The 15,652-nt window shown below is 39.7% G+C and overlaps 1 protein-coding gene across 3 annotated transcripts in view; it reads left to right on the top strand.

Moving 5' to 3' along the window:
- Positions 1–5,576: 5,576 nt before the first annotated feature.
- Positions 5,577–15,652, top strand: part of WIPF3 (WAS/WASL interacting protein family member 3) — a 37,886-nt gene continuing 27,810 nt past the window's right edge. The window contains exon 1 of one of the 3 annotated variants that reach the window (XM_064673976.1): positions 5,577–5,709. The gene's annotated coding sequence lies outside the window, so the exon portion shown is untranslated. Of the gene's footprint in view, positions 5,710–5,794; positions 6,035–6,542; positions 7,239–15,652 lie in introns of those variants that run through there. The other 2 variants (XM_064673969.1, XM_064673960.1) reach the window with 2 other exon arrangements.

The raw sequence follows: 15,652 nt of genomic DNA, 5'->3' as shown, positions 1-15,652 counted from the left end.
TAAGTTCTGAAAAGCTAAACAGGCATTTACTAACAGTATATTTAAATCATAGAATCATAGAATGGCTTGGGTTGGAAGGACCCCAAAGATCATCCCTTTCTAACCCCATCATGAGCAGGAACACCTTTCACTAGACCAGGTTGCTCAGAGCCCCATCCAACATGGCCTTGAACACTGCCAGTGATGAGGCATCCACAACTTCTCTGGGCAACCTGTTCCAGTGCTTTACCAACCTCATAGCAAAGAATTTCTTGGTTTCAAAAGAGAAATCTTAGTTTCAGATGAGGCTATACTTTTCTTTAGACACAAAGGGCCAAATTATTATTTCAAATAAAATCTGAAGGATTTTCAATAATATATCCACATGCTAAAACTGAAAATTTACTTATGCAAACAAATGAGACCTGCTGCCTGTCTGTCTCCTACTACTCAACAATATAAACTGGCCCCTCTATATGAGCATGATTTTAAGGACTGCAGAGTTTAACAGTATTTCAGGTTTGACTGGCGGTGAACTAGACAGAGAAGAGGAGCAGTCTAGAGGTAGAGTACAAGAAAGTACAATAATTTGCTGAGAACAGTCAGTTATGCCTGAGTTACCATCAGGAGCAGTAGGGACTGCCTGGGCGCTTGTACTCAAGCTGGACAGATACGGACTCTCACCTCACTTTGACTGCATTAATACCTAAGCTCCTACATCCTGTGCCATGTTGTAGGAGAGTTTCATTTGCTGTTTAACATCCTGTTCTAGGTAAACTCCGAGCTAAATCTTGTACTTGACATCAATGCTTAAAAATAGAAGTGTTCAGAATAATAAGCTAGGATGTAGAAAAACACTCATGCTGCGTCTCTGCTACAATGTGACAGCTGAAGCAAAAGGAATTTAAGGTTGGGGGTGGAGGGGGGAATGGCTTGCAAAGATCACAAAGTACCTTTCTATTTCAAGAAAATGGCAAAGGAAACCACCCTCTTTAAACACACTTTTGTGCCTATTAATTACTATCTTCAAGTACGCTCCCCCTGGTGGGGATGAAAAAGGTACGCCCTGAAAAGCAAGAGCCCAAAATGGTATTCTGATTCTTGCCCTATTTCACTTTTCACCCTAATTGCAGACTAGCACTAGGCATGCTTTCAGTTCATTATTCTCTACAGAGGCCTGCTAATGGTATTTCATCTACTGCCTAATTCTGCAGCTTTAACATGGAAAAATTTCTTTCAAATTCAATACTGATGGAGAAGAAGCAGTAGGTCTTGCCTGTCTGCTTTTTGTTTAGCTGTTCAGTAACTGGATAAACATTAACCAGCTGGATAGTGCAATTATAATTTTTTTTAAGGTACTGTAAATGCTTGCAACAGCATAGTATCTGGCAGCCTCACAAATATTAATGAATGCATTCTTGTTCCACTCACGCTATTAAAAGCGATTAAGTAGTTTCACAGAGGTCATGCAGAAAATGAATGGCAGAACCAAGCACCGAGGAAAATCCAAAGCTTTCTTACTAAGAGATACTTTTTCAGACATCCCACAGCACAAACAGAAATAAGCAGAAGAAATACAATTAGCGGAGGAATTGACATTGGGCGCTAATTATTTACTATGAGCCTGAATGTACTTAGACACCATTTCCAATGGACTCAGCAAACAGCTTGCTCAACAAGATCAGGAGTAAGGGTTTAGGATTTGGATTAAAAACATTAAAAAAAGTAAACACTAATATCCCCCTCTAGGGAAATCATCTCTACTAATTATTTGTCTACAGCTTTCCTCAGTATTGCAGTCTAAACTGCATTTGTAAACATGGGTCCATTGTTCTGTAACAAACAACTCAGGCACTTTTAGGAATTCCTTGCTAAAATGTATTAGAGCAAATTAAAGTTTTGAGTTATTATTAACTCTCTACAGAAAGAACAGAATTTGTACTGATAATAAGGGAATTACCAATATTTGGAGACAAATATATGGGAATGTCTCTGTTAACTGTATTAGCTCAAAAGTTAACAAAGTCATCAAACACAATGGCTGAGCCTATTATTGTAACAGAATTTTCAAATGTTGAAAGCTATTCACAAGTATAATCAAATGGCACCCTGAAAAGAATAAACTTTTTTTTTGTTATTTTTGCTCTTAGGCTTTTAAGTCTCACGCACTTTTATGCAAAAACTATTTTTTACATTATTCACAAACGCGTTGACCTATAGGTATTTTTTTATTTCTTACAAATGCATGCATAAATAATGACAAATACAAAACAATTCACAGTTTATGAAGATATATTTAGCCCTGATCAAAATTTAAAGTATTCTTTTTTCTATTAAAGTTATGTAATTTTTGTTTGTGTACAGTGGTGACTAGAAAGCTTTACATGTGCTTCTTATTCAAAATACAAAGGTACAAACGCTGTAAGAAGATTCTCAGCATTATCTTATATTGTGTGGAGGGGAAAAAAAGCATAAGTACTTACATAAGTATAAGCACCTTCTTTGGCAAGTATTTATGTTGACACATGCCAGTGAAGTCTCCCAGATTGTTCTACTCAAAATTAGTAACTATGCCAAATTGTTCTTGTTCTTCCTCTGATTGGGACACTTTTTATTTCCTCTTAAATGGTTTCATTTATTTCATATATTTTTCACTTTCTTTTGTAGGATCTAGAGGAGTTTAGGGATGACAGTGACATAAATACACTTTTTGTGTAGAGGGATATTTTTAAATAAGAAGTGGTCAATGGTATAGTTGCTAAGAATAAGCATCATCTAGTATTGAACAAGTTATGAATAGGAGGAAACTCCTATGAAGTGGGCTTTTGTTTGAATTTTCATTTATTTGTAGTAAAAACTGATGAATCAAAATCACATTTCTGTCAGAGCACACCAGATACTGTGACAGGTCACCGCAGGCCATTCACATCTCTCCTGTCTTTAACAGCCATGGCTTCTTGGTATAGAGGACAGAGATTCTGCTTCCTCCTGTTTTAGGTTAGATTTATCATGCCTTTTGTTCATACTCTTGTTAGACTACACATTTGTAATGTTTCATAAATTATAGGCTCATAAGGAATTTGGCTTTCCACAAAAGGCCCAGGACCAGAAACGGAAGGGTGCAAAATTTCTCATTAAGACTGTCAAGGCTTAAGATGCCTTCAGCTGGGGTTCAGCTGTGGAAGACACGGCAAAGGAAGGAAAGGTAGGAGAAAATGACAGATGTAGCAGCTGTCTGTTCTGGAATAAAAAGATGTCAGACCAGGGTTGTTATGTTTCTCAGCACAGTCACTCGGAAAGTACTCTCCAGATTGACCTGAGAGATATGTTCCCAATCTGTGACAAAACCCAAAAAAAGCCTTGCAGTTGCTTGCAACTTGGTACCAAGGAACCACAGGGAACCAGAAGTCTGAGTCTAAGACTCATACAGAGGTTCTCCTGTTCTGAAGAAAATTATGTATTGTTTGATCCGTGTTAAAATGTATTGGCCAAGAGTAAAAATATAATTGTGGTACACAACGTAAGTTTTAACAGTTATGCTGATGGAATGTACGGGAAATAAAATTACATTTATGGCTATGCATTGTGAAACATAGCTTTAGCTACAAATATGTTTGAGTCAAGTTTTCTGTATTTAAAGCATTTCAAATAATCTTAAATTGGTGTATAATGAAACACCAGAAAAGCACATTCTATATAATGATTTGGAGTCAGTTTTGTCCCTGCTGCATTGCCCTTTCTGCGATCTTGGATGCAGCTGGGAGGAGGAGGAGGAGGATTTCATGTGAGGAACCAGAAGAAATGGGGGTTTCAGTGCACTGGCCTTCACAGAGCCCCTTGCAGTTTGTACAGGAGTCTTTGGCCTCTTCCACCACCATCTCCAGAAGTACCTTCATTCCGATTCAGCATTGGAAAGGGAGCACTTCTTTCCTTTTCCCTTCTCATCTATGTCTCCCACAAACAAAACAGAAAGAGGAGACTTTTATCATTCCTAGGCATGCAATCCAGTAGGATTCTCTTAATGAGATCTAATGCACAACAGGTTTCTGTAACTAGCCAAGAGGCAAGTAATACCTACTGCAGTGTATTAAAATGTATGTGAACTATGGACCACAGGTAAAGCTGATTATTTCAGACTAGACCAGTGTGTAATTTTTGTACTAGGTCAGTTCAGCTCCATAGGTGGAAATGGTCACTGCTGCACTGTACAAATTCTCCAGTCATTATGTAGACCTTGCAGGGAAGTGAAAGAAAGTAAGTGAAAGAAAAGTCATAGGGACAGCACATAACCAATTATTTTCTGCACTTTTGCAGCTTGTTCCCCTGAAGTTACTTTTCCAGCTAATCCAAAAGGTGGACAAAGTTCATTTCAGCATTAGCAATCCAAAATCAAATCTCAGCTGAGATTAATTTGCATGAATAATGAAACCTGTTTTCAAGTGTGGTATTATTTATATATATTTTTAAAGTAAATGCTTACATTTTTATTTTTCTAGGGCACTACCTCTGACCCTCTTGGCTTTGTTTTGTGCTTTAAGGTTCAAACTAGTGACCAGATGGAAATGGTTTTAGAGCTCCCTGACTGCTGTAGAAGCAACTGAGGCAGATACATAGGGCTGAGAATTATTTAGTTTGACAAGCAATCAGGAGGATATTTTCAGAATAATAAATCAAACTCACACCCCTGGACAGACAGGACACGGAGATCTAGAGCACTGATTTTTGTGCCCCTGCCCTGATGAGCAGAGGTGCCACAGCCCATTGCTGACTTTCCCCCAACCTCAGGCTGACTGCCATCGTTTGAATCCAAGTGACATTGATTTGTCTGGACTGCTTTATAATCGAGCAGGGTATTGAAAAACCCAATTTTACATTTCTACAACAAAAAAGGTTTTCCAGAGAAATCCAGTGAAGATGGGCCTGCCTCTCAGCCACTGGAATAGACCATCCAAAGGTTGACGGGCAGACCAGAACCCACTCTAGGATTTTTAAGTTATTCAGCATCATCCTCATTCCTGAGGCACTTGTGCATGACAAACTGGGGCTGCTCCATTCCTCCAGCTGTCCAGGAGCTCCCTTCACAGCAAGTCCCTCACCCTGACAGAAACATGGAAGGCTCACTAGGGCGAGGCCATAACATTCCCATCTGCAAACAGCATTGAAATAAAGCCAGAAGAAAACAAGATTTTTTTTTCCCCCCAGTTGTTTCTAGTGCACAATCTGGGGCACAAAAAACAAGGGGACGCAGCCAGCTCCGAGCGCAGGCCCTCGCGAAGCTGCTGGCCAGAAGCTGTTCTGCAGGTGGACGGGCTTTGGCAAGGGGACAGGGTAGTGGCATCTTTTCTCCGTGCCACGGGGGAGCATTTTGGTGTCCACGCAGACTTTTAAAAACAGCCTCGGCTCTGCCAAGGTACAAACACGTGGGAGGGTGTGCCAGGCTGCAGCTGGAACTTCACCCTCGCGCAAGAGCCGCCGCGCTCCCAAGGGTGGGGATAGAAGGTGGGGCCCGCGGGTGGGCAGTGTGTGTGTTAAATTACTATTTTTAAAAGAAGATATTTATTGTTATTCCCTCCGGAAGTCCGCGGCAGACTTTTTCCCCTCAAGACCTTAAGATTCCCCCCCCTTCCCCCCGCCCCTTCCCCCCGCCCCCCGGCCAGGGGAGGCGGGAGGCCGCCGTACCTGGCGCCCTCTGCCTGGGGAGGAGCCCCGACGGCCGCGGCCGCCGAGCAGGTGGGCACGGGTGGGCAGCGCTGCTGCCGCCGAGGGTGGGAGTCCCCGGTGCCCCCGACTTGCCTCGCTGTCCGAGCGAGCCGAGAGCGCCAGGGTAGGGGCGCGGCGGCCGCCTCCTCTACCCTCCGATAGCGGGGGCCGGGGCTGGAGCTCCCCCCGCGCTGCGGGGGCCGGGAGGATTCAGCGGACAAACTTGGTGCCGCGGCTCGTCCCCGGCCCCGGGCAGCGCCCGGCCGAGGGGGCAGGGAGGGCACAGGGTGCCGGGGACACCCGCGTCCCTGAGATGTGGTTACTCACGGCGGCGGCGGAGGAAGCGAGGCTGCAGGTCAGGCATAGCCTGTGCGTGGTGCTGCTCTTCTGTTCTGTCAAGCAGAGGAAAAATGGGTTGTTTTCAGGCGGCAGTGGATGGGAAGAACTTTTTTTTCGTAGTTCTCGTCCTTGCAGTAGATGTGCTGGAATAGGTCACCTGAGAAAACGGGGCTGAGCGATTGTAAAAGCTACTGTATATTAAATACTTAAGTACATATTGGAAGGGGAATGCTGGGGAAGTGTTGGAAAGAAGCTCTTAAAGGTGTAATAATAATTAACATGGATAAAATTGAGACTAAAATCTCGTCACTTTTGCATAAGCCTGTTGGCACTAATGCAGAGCAGCAGGGAGCGTGTTGGAAAAGATGTGAAGAGGGGGGGTTTGTTATTACTCTTTAGATATGCTTGGAGTTTGCAAAGGCATAGCAGAAGTGGGTTATGTGACAGCTTCCATCTCTGCGGTATGGAGGGAGGGTGAGTTTGTATCGCTCAAGAAGTTAATGAATTTCAGAATAGGAAGGACACATTAGACCAGCATGCCTTTGTGGTTTCTTTTGTTCTGAAAGTGGAATATTATTAAGTAAGGTTTCTGAAAGATAGCAAAATAAGTCTGATTTAGGAGATAAGACATTGGTATGAGATAAAGGTTGATGATTTCAACACAGAACGGGTTTTTGACAGTCTGAATTTATGGGCTAAAGTCTGCAAGTGCTCCTCCTGATTCAGACTTTGTGATAACAGCGATACCTGTTTTTGCGCATGCTGCATGAATCAAATCGTTGAACTCCTTCCCGATACTATCAGTGTTTTCAGTTTCTCCATCTGTATATCCAGCACAAGTTCCTGTTTATTTAACAACGTGCGTTTGTTTCATCACTTTTAACGTCTTCAGTTCGAGTACTTTGTACTGAAAGACAAGCCACAGGGCAGATGATCACGGAAATGAATATGACTTTTTTCTGTGATGGCAGTCAGAGCTGGGACACTTGTTAGGTATGTGTGCGTGGGGATGGTTCCCGTTCAGTGCGCGAACCTGTGACCCAAAACAGTGTCCCGGCTGGAATGTGCAGGCGGTGCAGACGCTGCTGCCACCCACGGCTCGTACGGGACATTGCCCGGAGTGCAGTGGGAAGATTGAGTCTGCTTTGCCATCAGGTACCGGCTTCCATGTGCAAGATAACATATGAGAGGCTCAGTGTGGGACTTACAAAGCAGATTGTGTAAGTTTGTTTTGCTAAACTGATGGGATACTTTGGCTGTTTTGCTGTAGATGACGGGGACAAAATCCGGGTTAGATTCATAACCAGAAAGAATTCTGTAGGAGTTGATGCTTTTCCTGTCGAAGATATAGGTTAGGGAATGGGGCTTAGCAGCCAACATGCAACCACTCTTGATGTTATAGTGACATCATTATTAAACATTCTTAAGTGTTATTTACAACATCTTATTAATAGTGAGGCTCCAGTTGGCAAAGTGGCATAGAAAATTGCACAGAAATGTAGATACCCGTACCAGCTTGTGATAAAGGATGAAACTTATTTTTCTTTATTAATCAAGGATAGATTTTTCTCTAAAGACTGGAGTGTATAAATAGTTTGATCAGCTTTGCATACAGGCTTTGGTTGCTTAGGGGCAGAAGAAATGCTTATTTCATTAGCTGCAGTTCTCAAGTTACTGCTGGTTTGGATCTATTCCTGAAAATGATTGAGAAGCACTTGAAATTCAGATTCTGTGATTGTACTGCACTGAAAAAGGCAACATATTACTGTATTTATCAAGTCATGTAGTATAATACAAAGCAACTTGCTCTTTTTTTCTCTCTCTCCATCGGCACTTCCAAGAGGAAATATAACAAAGATACTGTAACATCTCAATTTCAGTTACTCCAGTAAGGGATGTACAATCAATGCTCGGACTCTGTAAATAATGACTACTAAGTCTGAATTTGCAGAAAGTTTTTTTTTAACAACAAATCAAAACATAGCAGTGTAACATCTCAGTAATCACATCATAAGAGTCAGCAGTGTTTGCTGAATGTCTTAACAGAACATAGCCAGATCCTCATAGATGCTCTTTATACTTAGTAATTTTGTTGCTTTATGAGATCAGTATTTTGGGAAACTCGTTGTCCTCTAAAAAGAAGACGTTGAATGGAAAACAATGTCTTAGACATAACAAATAGAAAAATATTTGCATATTTTAAGAGATAGATATTAAGAGCTTCAAAGTAAAATAACATAATTTACTATTTTCTGTTATATTGAAAATATATATTAGCTGATGCCAAGTATTAAATAGTTTAATATTAATATTTTAAAATATTTTACCTCCAAAGAGAAACAAATCAATAAAAATATTGGTGTGAAATCTCTTTGTATGTTTGTTAGTCATCACTCATCTATAAGAATGACAATATTTTTCAGAAACATCTGCTTTTGTGGAAGCTTTTCTTCTCTGTGCTCAGTGACTGGGACAAGTTCAGTTCAGTCTTCAAAAGTAGGTGAGACTGGACAGGCTCAGTTAGCTCTCTTACCCTTGATTTCCATAAGTTACTGATCCTGGATATGTGTGAGCATTTGCTGCGTTATTATGTGGGTATTTCATGCAGTTCATGTAAGGTCTAATAAATGAGATCACAGATGAAAAGTTGAAGCTCTGGGAAAAATGATACTAGGTTCTGCTGTGCCAGAATAAAGATTCCAGTCTTCTTCAGACGATATGTAAAATTAGTGTCTTAATAAACACAATAATGAAGTATAATATCTAGTGAAGTCTTTTATCTAGAAGTCTTTGGTACTCACATTACACCGAGTTACTAGTGGTTGCAGTACTGTTTTGAGATGCAGCTTTCTGTAATGCCTTTACCACTGTTCTTATAGATCTTCCTCAATTAGTTTGTGTTCTTACACAAAGTAGTTACTGTCTTTGAAAGGCTGAAGCTTTCTGAAAAATGACTTATAGTAGCAAAAGCAAACCTTAATGGTACTTCACAGTTGCATTTTCATCTGTGGTCATTCTGCATCAAGTTTGTCCAGTGGCTTTGTAGTCAGGGTGAACAGAGGTATAAACAGTGCAAACAGAAAAAATGTCCTTGGGGCTTCCAGATTGGAGAGAAAGAGGCTGTATTTTTAGACAAAATCGTATTTTTTTTAATACGCCCACCTTAATTTGATTTCTGAGATCATCAAGTGGGTTTATTCAGTATTACATACATGACAGCTGCCTTTGGATTGCTTCAAAACTATGTGAAACAGCTAAAGGATTTTCATAAGGTGTGAAAAGCATGTTTTCATGCCATGGTAATTGAGATAACAGCTGAAATGGATTTCACTACCAGAAATACCTCTCTCTCAAATAAGATCACACATGGAGAGCCTGATTTTTCTTTTCATTGACTCCGTGTCATCTTTCACTGCTGTTACAACCCTCTGTGATTGAATGGTGTCATTTTGTAGCCAGTCAAGGCAGAGGAGAGCAACATAACAGCTATGCTATAGATATAGTATAATTGATAAAGTGAAAAGCAGAGGAAAACTGGACCAAAGGTCCCTGAAAGATTAAGTTCACTAAACATAAGAACAGAAAATTCAGCATGAAAGCACTTGCTCAGTCTTGACCCTGCTCTTACAAGTGTCTAAGAAAACTAAAGCTGTGTGTCTGCTCTGCAGCTTCTATGTAATGGATATGCTATATACTTCATTTACACTGTTGGCAACTAGAATATCTGCCTTGATAAATGGAAGTGTTGGCTAGAAATTGCATTGCTTCTGCTTGATTCATAAGAGAGGGGTAAAATGAACAAAGTGAATGAACAGGTTGAGAGATAATAACCCCTTTGTGTTGGTCTCTTTCACAAGCTATACACAGGTCTTGAACTTTTTCCACTTGCTATATCATGTTTTCCTTTCTTCATTATATGTAACAAAAAAGGAAAAAAGAGGAGAGCAGAATATGGTACTGGATCACAAGGGAAGTCTTGGGGTCTTTTGTTTCTCTTTCGTATCCTCTTGTTTGAAAGGTATAATGTTATTGCTTTCCTAACTGTCACAGTTTTGTGCAAGGAAAAATGTATATATGTGAGTGCTACTGACTGTATACGAAATAGTCCTGATAGGTTTTGGGCTTTTGTCCAAGTCAGTTATGCTTTTTTTTGTATGCTAAAGAAGAAAAGAAATAACACCATATCTGTTTAAAATCTATAGATCTGCTGGGTTTGTTGAGTAGACACATAAAGAAAATCAGAAGCTGCATAAAAGGCAAGCCAGGCTTACCTATCAAGAAAATGAACTGGGTTTTTAGCAACTTATTTTCAGAGGAAATGTTTGCTCCTCTTGGGGATGCGTGAATTGCTGCAAAAATATCTGTCAAATTCTGCCCAGGATTTGGACAGAAAATTGATTTAAGTGGTCAGTTGTGTGAGTGTGAACAGCTCGTCACAAGTTAGTAATGTTATTTCTCTTGCTGCAGCTTGTATTTCCTTGAGTATTTTCAGAATTAAACCCTAAAGAATTGACCTCACTTCTACTGAAGATAAAGGAAAATTTAGCATAAAAAAATAATAAGAGATGAATTAGTCCCTAAATTAGTAGTTTGGCAGAGAGGGTGGAGAGTATCTCTGTAGTGTACCATGTGAGTGATGGATGTGGGGCCTAACAGGGCATTTAATGCAGAATGAAAGCCTTATTTAGCCTTGAAACTACTAAGTAGCAAGGAAATTATGCAAAAGCAGATTGTACAAAATATTCTTGGATCAAGTGATCATGAGTTTACATTGACTTAACAGTAGGACAAATGATGTAGTGCCATGTGGGGGTACTTGAGCTTGCTCTGAACAAGCTGTACCAGGAGCTGTAAAGGCCTGGTGTAGCTGCAGAATGAGTGTACTGTGGTCGCTTTGCTCCTTTCCTCTGCCCAGACTGTTTTACCTGGTTGTTTTTTCTAATACTTCAGTCTTTTATCCAATCCATCAGGTGGAGCTTTGCATACTGGCCTTAATACTTACCAGCTCTAGTCAGGATATACCTCCTGATACCTCCTAGAATCACATTTCCTGTTGTTTTCAGAGCTGGATCAGCCTAGTTCTGCATTTCTTCTCTTTTTTCTCAGTACTAGCAACCTGTGCTGAGCCTCTAGTATCATGCAGAATTAGGTACTTTTGTACCATGTGCTGTGTTTCTTTCACCAGAGCAGATGACTCTACATTTTAAATGAAATGGCTTCTTTTGCCTTGCCTTGCATTGGCAGCAGGGTATATGTGAGGTGAATGGTGAGAAGGACAAAGACGAATGTGGAGAGGAGGAATGAAGAGACTGGTAAACCACTAGAAAAGAGGAGAAATATTCACAGTGAAATATAGAGGAAGGGCCAGATCCAGACTGAGCAAAGTGAAACCTGGAGTCCAAAACCAGCATAAAACTTGACACCAGAATTAGTGGAAATGAGTGAATCCTTGTCTTTACCCTGCTTGGTCTGATGGTAGCAGATACTGGCTGCACTAGAAGAATCCTTGGGAGTGGATTCTGATCTACCTGTTCAAAGAAGGAAAACTGTAGACAACCACTTTGGTCCTTTGTGTCTATGACAGACGCAAATGCAAAAAATACTCCACTGACGTTAATCCCTAGAATTATTTTCCTTCTTCCAAGTTAGTTGAGTATTTTTGGATTTCTGGTGTTCATTGCTTATGCTGTGTGTAAAGGGAGGTATCAATCTCAATTTCCTCTCTGAGTAAAATGACTTTCACAAAGCGTTACAGCTGAAGTCCTTTAATAAGTCAAAGGGATGAATCTTCAGTTTGGTAAAACTCATATTGTTTTTTTCTGAGAACTTTGTTTTATTAGCTATTCAGAACTAGGCCTACAAATCAAAACATCTTTCATCAGGGATTTTTTTGTTGTTGCTGCAGTTGCGACTGCAATTTGTTGTTCATTGCACAAAGTGAAATTATCGTCCTGAGTAAATGGATATAAGTCTGGAAGTAGATATTTTGTGCATTGCCTTTAAAAACAGCTAACAATTTTCTGTACAAGAAGGCATATTTACACCTTCATGCACATAGGAAGTTTGACATCAGCTTTGACACTTAAGGGACTGTGAGAATACTTTGCATTTTATTTTTTCAGAAGAATGAATTAGTTAAAATACAAAAAAGCAGTATTATGGTAGTGTAGCAAGCCTTCCTCAGTAGCATAGGGGTTTATGTACATTTTACTTATAAGTACTGAAGCCTTACCCTGGTGTAAAGAACATCTAAGATGAAGATATCAACTATGTTATTGAAATGGAATAGTGGTTTCAAGGGGATTGACAGATAAGGGCATCTAAGTGAGAATGTATAAGCATGTTCAGAAGTTATAGTTTAATTTCTTAGACCATTAGGGTTAACATTTTTAACACTAGAAATTGATTTTGAAGGGGAATTAAGTAATCACAACTGCTGAAAACCAGGATAAAAGCTTCCCATTTTTTCTTTGAGATGAGGATTTCCCCAGCAACTTATTCCTGCAGGTGACCAGATCATCATGTTTTACATCTCTTGTGAAAGACAAATTTCCTTATCACATACAGTGACCCTGTGCTGGGGCCTGATATTCATACTGTACTGAAAGGAAGAATGACTCATGTTGAATTTCCTTGCATTGCTGGTATTAGACTGTTCCTTAATCTGATAGGTATCAGCCTGACACGGCACAGGTACAGGTTTCTACAAATTATTTTCTTCAAGATGGAAAGATGTGAAAACAGGATCTCTGATAAAACATCATATGGTTGAAAGGGAAAATTTTAGAATTATTTCAGACATGGATTTTTAAAGTCCTGTAGTCTTCTAATACCCACATTTGCAAATTCTTTTCACTTGACTGGCATTTGAAAACAGTTGTTGAATTGTCTACAGCAAATATAGAAAAGCAAGATGCTTAATACTGCCTTGTTTGCATTTTCCATTTTAACACTAGCTACTTAATTGGAAAGCAGAACTTTCTTCTTTTGAGGGGATTGGTTAAAAAACATGAGGATATCTTTTGGTGAAAACCATTCTGTGCGTACAGGTATACTTTTCAAATAATTCTATATTATACAAATTATAGTGAATTAATTTATGAATACCTATAAAGAAATGTATCGTTAATAATTATGTGAAAACACTATTTACTTGGCAGAGGCTGAAAAACTTGCAAGTGTTAACCTGGAACATCACATTGCCCTTACTGAGAGAGCTCAAGTGCTGTGGACACTGAAACTCTTGAGGAGTATAATAATAAACAGTTGCCTTCAGAATGTGGCAGTGACCTTGAACTTCCACTGAGCTTCACTTTCTTTAGCTTAGTCTAATGATTAACTTTGCTAATGACTGTATATCAAATTCACCATTGTTTGTATAACTGGCAGTGAAACAGGCCATGTCTGCTTTTGCATGGATGATACGGTATTAATTTCAAGGAAACCCTTTGTATAAATTGTTTCCTTTGCAAAGTTATGTCTTTGTGCAAGTCCTAATTGCTTCTAATTTACCTCATTTGTCTTTGGACTCTCCAATTTCAGGTTAATGCTACAATAGGCACAATATATTTCTTCTTTGTGTGTGTTGTTCTTTTCTCTTACTCCTTATTTAAAGGAGGATGACGAATTCTCTTATTCTGCTCCCTTACAACAATCAATCTTCTATGACAGATCCCCATGGAGCAGAGGAAGCTACACCCTGAAATAGTCATTATAGGGATGTGAAGTCATCTGCGCAGCTTTGCCTCTGAAGGGAGGTTTGTCAAGGCACAGCACTTTAATTTCTGGTCTCAGCACCATAGGGAACCCAGCAGAGATCTGCCCACAGCACACATGGAAGCAAAGTGTCCCCAAATTCCTGTAATCTCTGCTGCGGCAACCCCAGACAGTTTGTTGCAGTGTTATCAGGCTCCTGAGAGAATAAGAGTCATGCTGGGTTTTTTTTAGGCAGAAAGGAGGTGCAGCCCTTAGCTGCATTAAGCCTGGTGGAAATAGTCCAAGATGAGATGAACTTACAGTCCTTGGCTTAAATTCAGGATACTGCTACGTGCTGTGAGACAATCCTACAGACTCTGTGTAGACAAATGCTGCTTAAGAGAGTTTCATCAGGTATTTAATGGAGGAAGAGCCCTCAAGGTTTGTACATTTCTGAAAAAGCCAGATCCTGCCTTTAGTTGCAGTGGCGTAAATGGTGACTGAGAGCAGAAATTTCTCTCAAGTTGTATACAATTCAGGTACTGTCTACTAAGAGATGGTGAAAGGCAGGAGTTTTCTTAGTCAGCCATAGGAATAAACATGTGAAAGTTTAAATATATATATAGTAAGATAGGTGTGTATATGAGTATTTGCCTTTCTTCTCTAAAAGAAGGTTCTAACAGTTTGACACTTCTGCACTGCTCTTGAATGTCTCAAATACAGCAGAGACTATCGAGGTTTTTGTGAATGGGGTTATCTTTGCAGGGCAGAAAAGAGACAGGATATTCAGAGGTATTGATTCTTCCTTGTTAAGTTCTCTACACACAAAAAGTCATTCACACTAAAAAGAAGAAATAAATGCAGCATCCAATATTTAAAAATTAAATGGTTTGATTCTGTTATAATTACAGTCTAAACCAGCTCATTCCAAACAGAAGCTTTATCCAAGTCATTTCCAGTTGTGTGATATGACAGCAGGATAATTGATCTGTGTAACACACATCTATTGTTCTGGGCTTTTTCTTTTCTCTGTATCAGGTGTTGTACTGTCTTTAAAAGATCTGTGGAGTGCTCATACCAGTGATTTCAACTTTTACTCAGTGACATTTCACAGGAGCAAACAGGGACACAGTCAGGCTAGCTGTCTACTTTTCAAGTCATGAAAGTGAAGCAGATGCTTATTGATGCTGTTTTTTCACATGTAATTTTGAAATTATTTTAGCTTTCTGTTAAAATGCAAGGACTTAAAAGCTATATCCCTGAACAGTACTGTTAATGAGGAAATCGTATTTGTTTATATAAAAGCTGGTTAAAAGATAAAAACAGAGTTTGTGGTCTACTTTTTACCTTCAGTTTTTAATCAAGAAAATAAGACCAATAGATAAGCTTTCCTGCACACCTTTGAAATATCTACACCAGCCTTCACTTTGAAGAGAGAAAGTCTGTACATTTCCCCAAAGCTGTAGTACCTACCTCAGGGTGTGCAGCTGCAGTGATTGCAAATCCAGTAATAATGAATCAATTATTTTACAGTCCTTTCTCTAAATTGATTAAAAGGGTCCCATTTTCAGTTCCAACTGGTGTTGTTTTGTGCTACTGACTATACCACCTAGAGACCTAACGACTTTACTAATTTAAAAAATGCTACTAGTTAATTTTGTGTATAAATGCATTTTTGTGTTTAATTTTTGTGTATAATTGGGTTTTAGTTTTTTTCCTCTGTCTTTTCCCCATCTATACATTGTAATAAATTGAAGATACAGCTGTTTCATGCCTTCACTTTCCACGACGGGTAAAGGTATTTTAGAATAGTTTTTGCAGGCAGACCTATGGTGGTTCTGCTGAGTGTCACTGTGGCAGGAGACATGTGAGCTGCTGTCCAAAAAACAGTGTTTCTTAGTGCGGCTCTGTGCTCCCAGCAGGACTTTGTCTTAGTGTG

Source organism: Pseudopipra pipra, chromosome 1 (genome assembly GCF_036250125.1).
Source record: "Pseudopipra pipra isolate bDixPip1 chromosome 1, bDixPip1.hap1, whole genome shotgun sequence".
Classification (NCBI taxonomy): Eukaryota; Metazoa; Chordata; class Aves; order Passeriformes; family Pipridae; genus Pseudopipra; species Pseudopipra pipra.
Note: the sequence above shows the minus strand (reverse complement) of the source record. Positions and strands in the feature narration are given on the sequence as shown.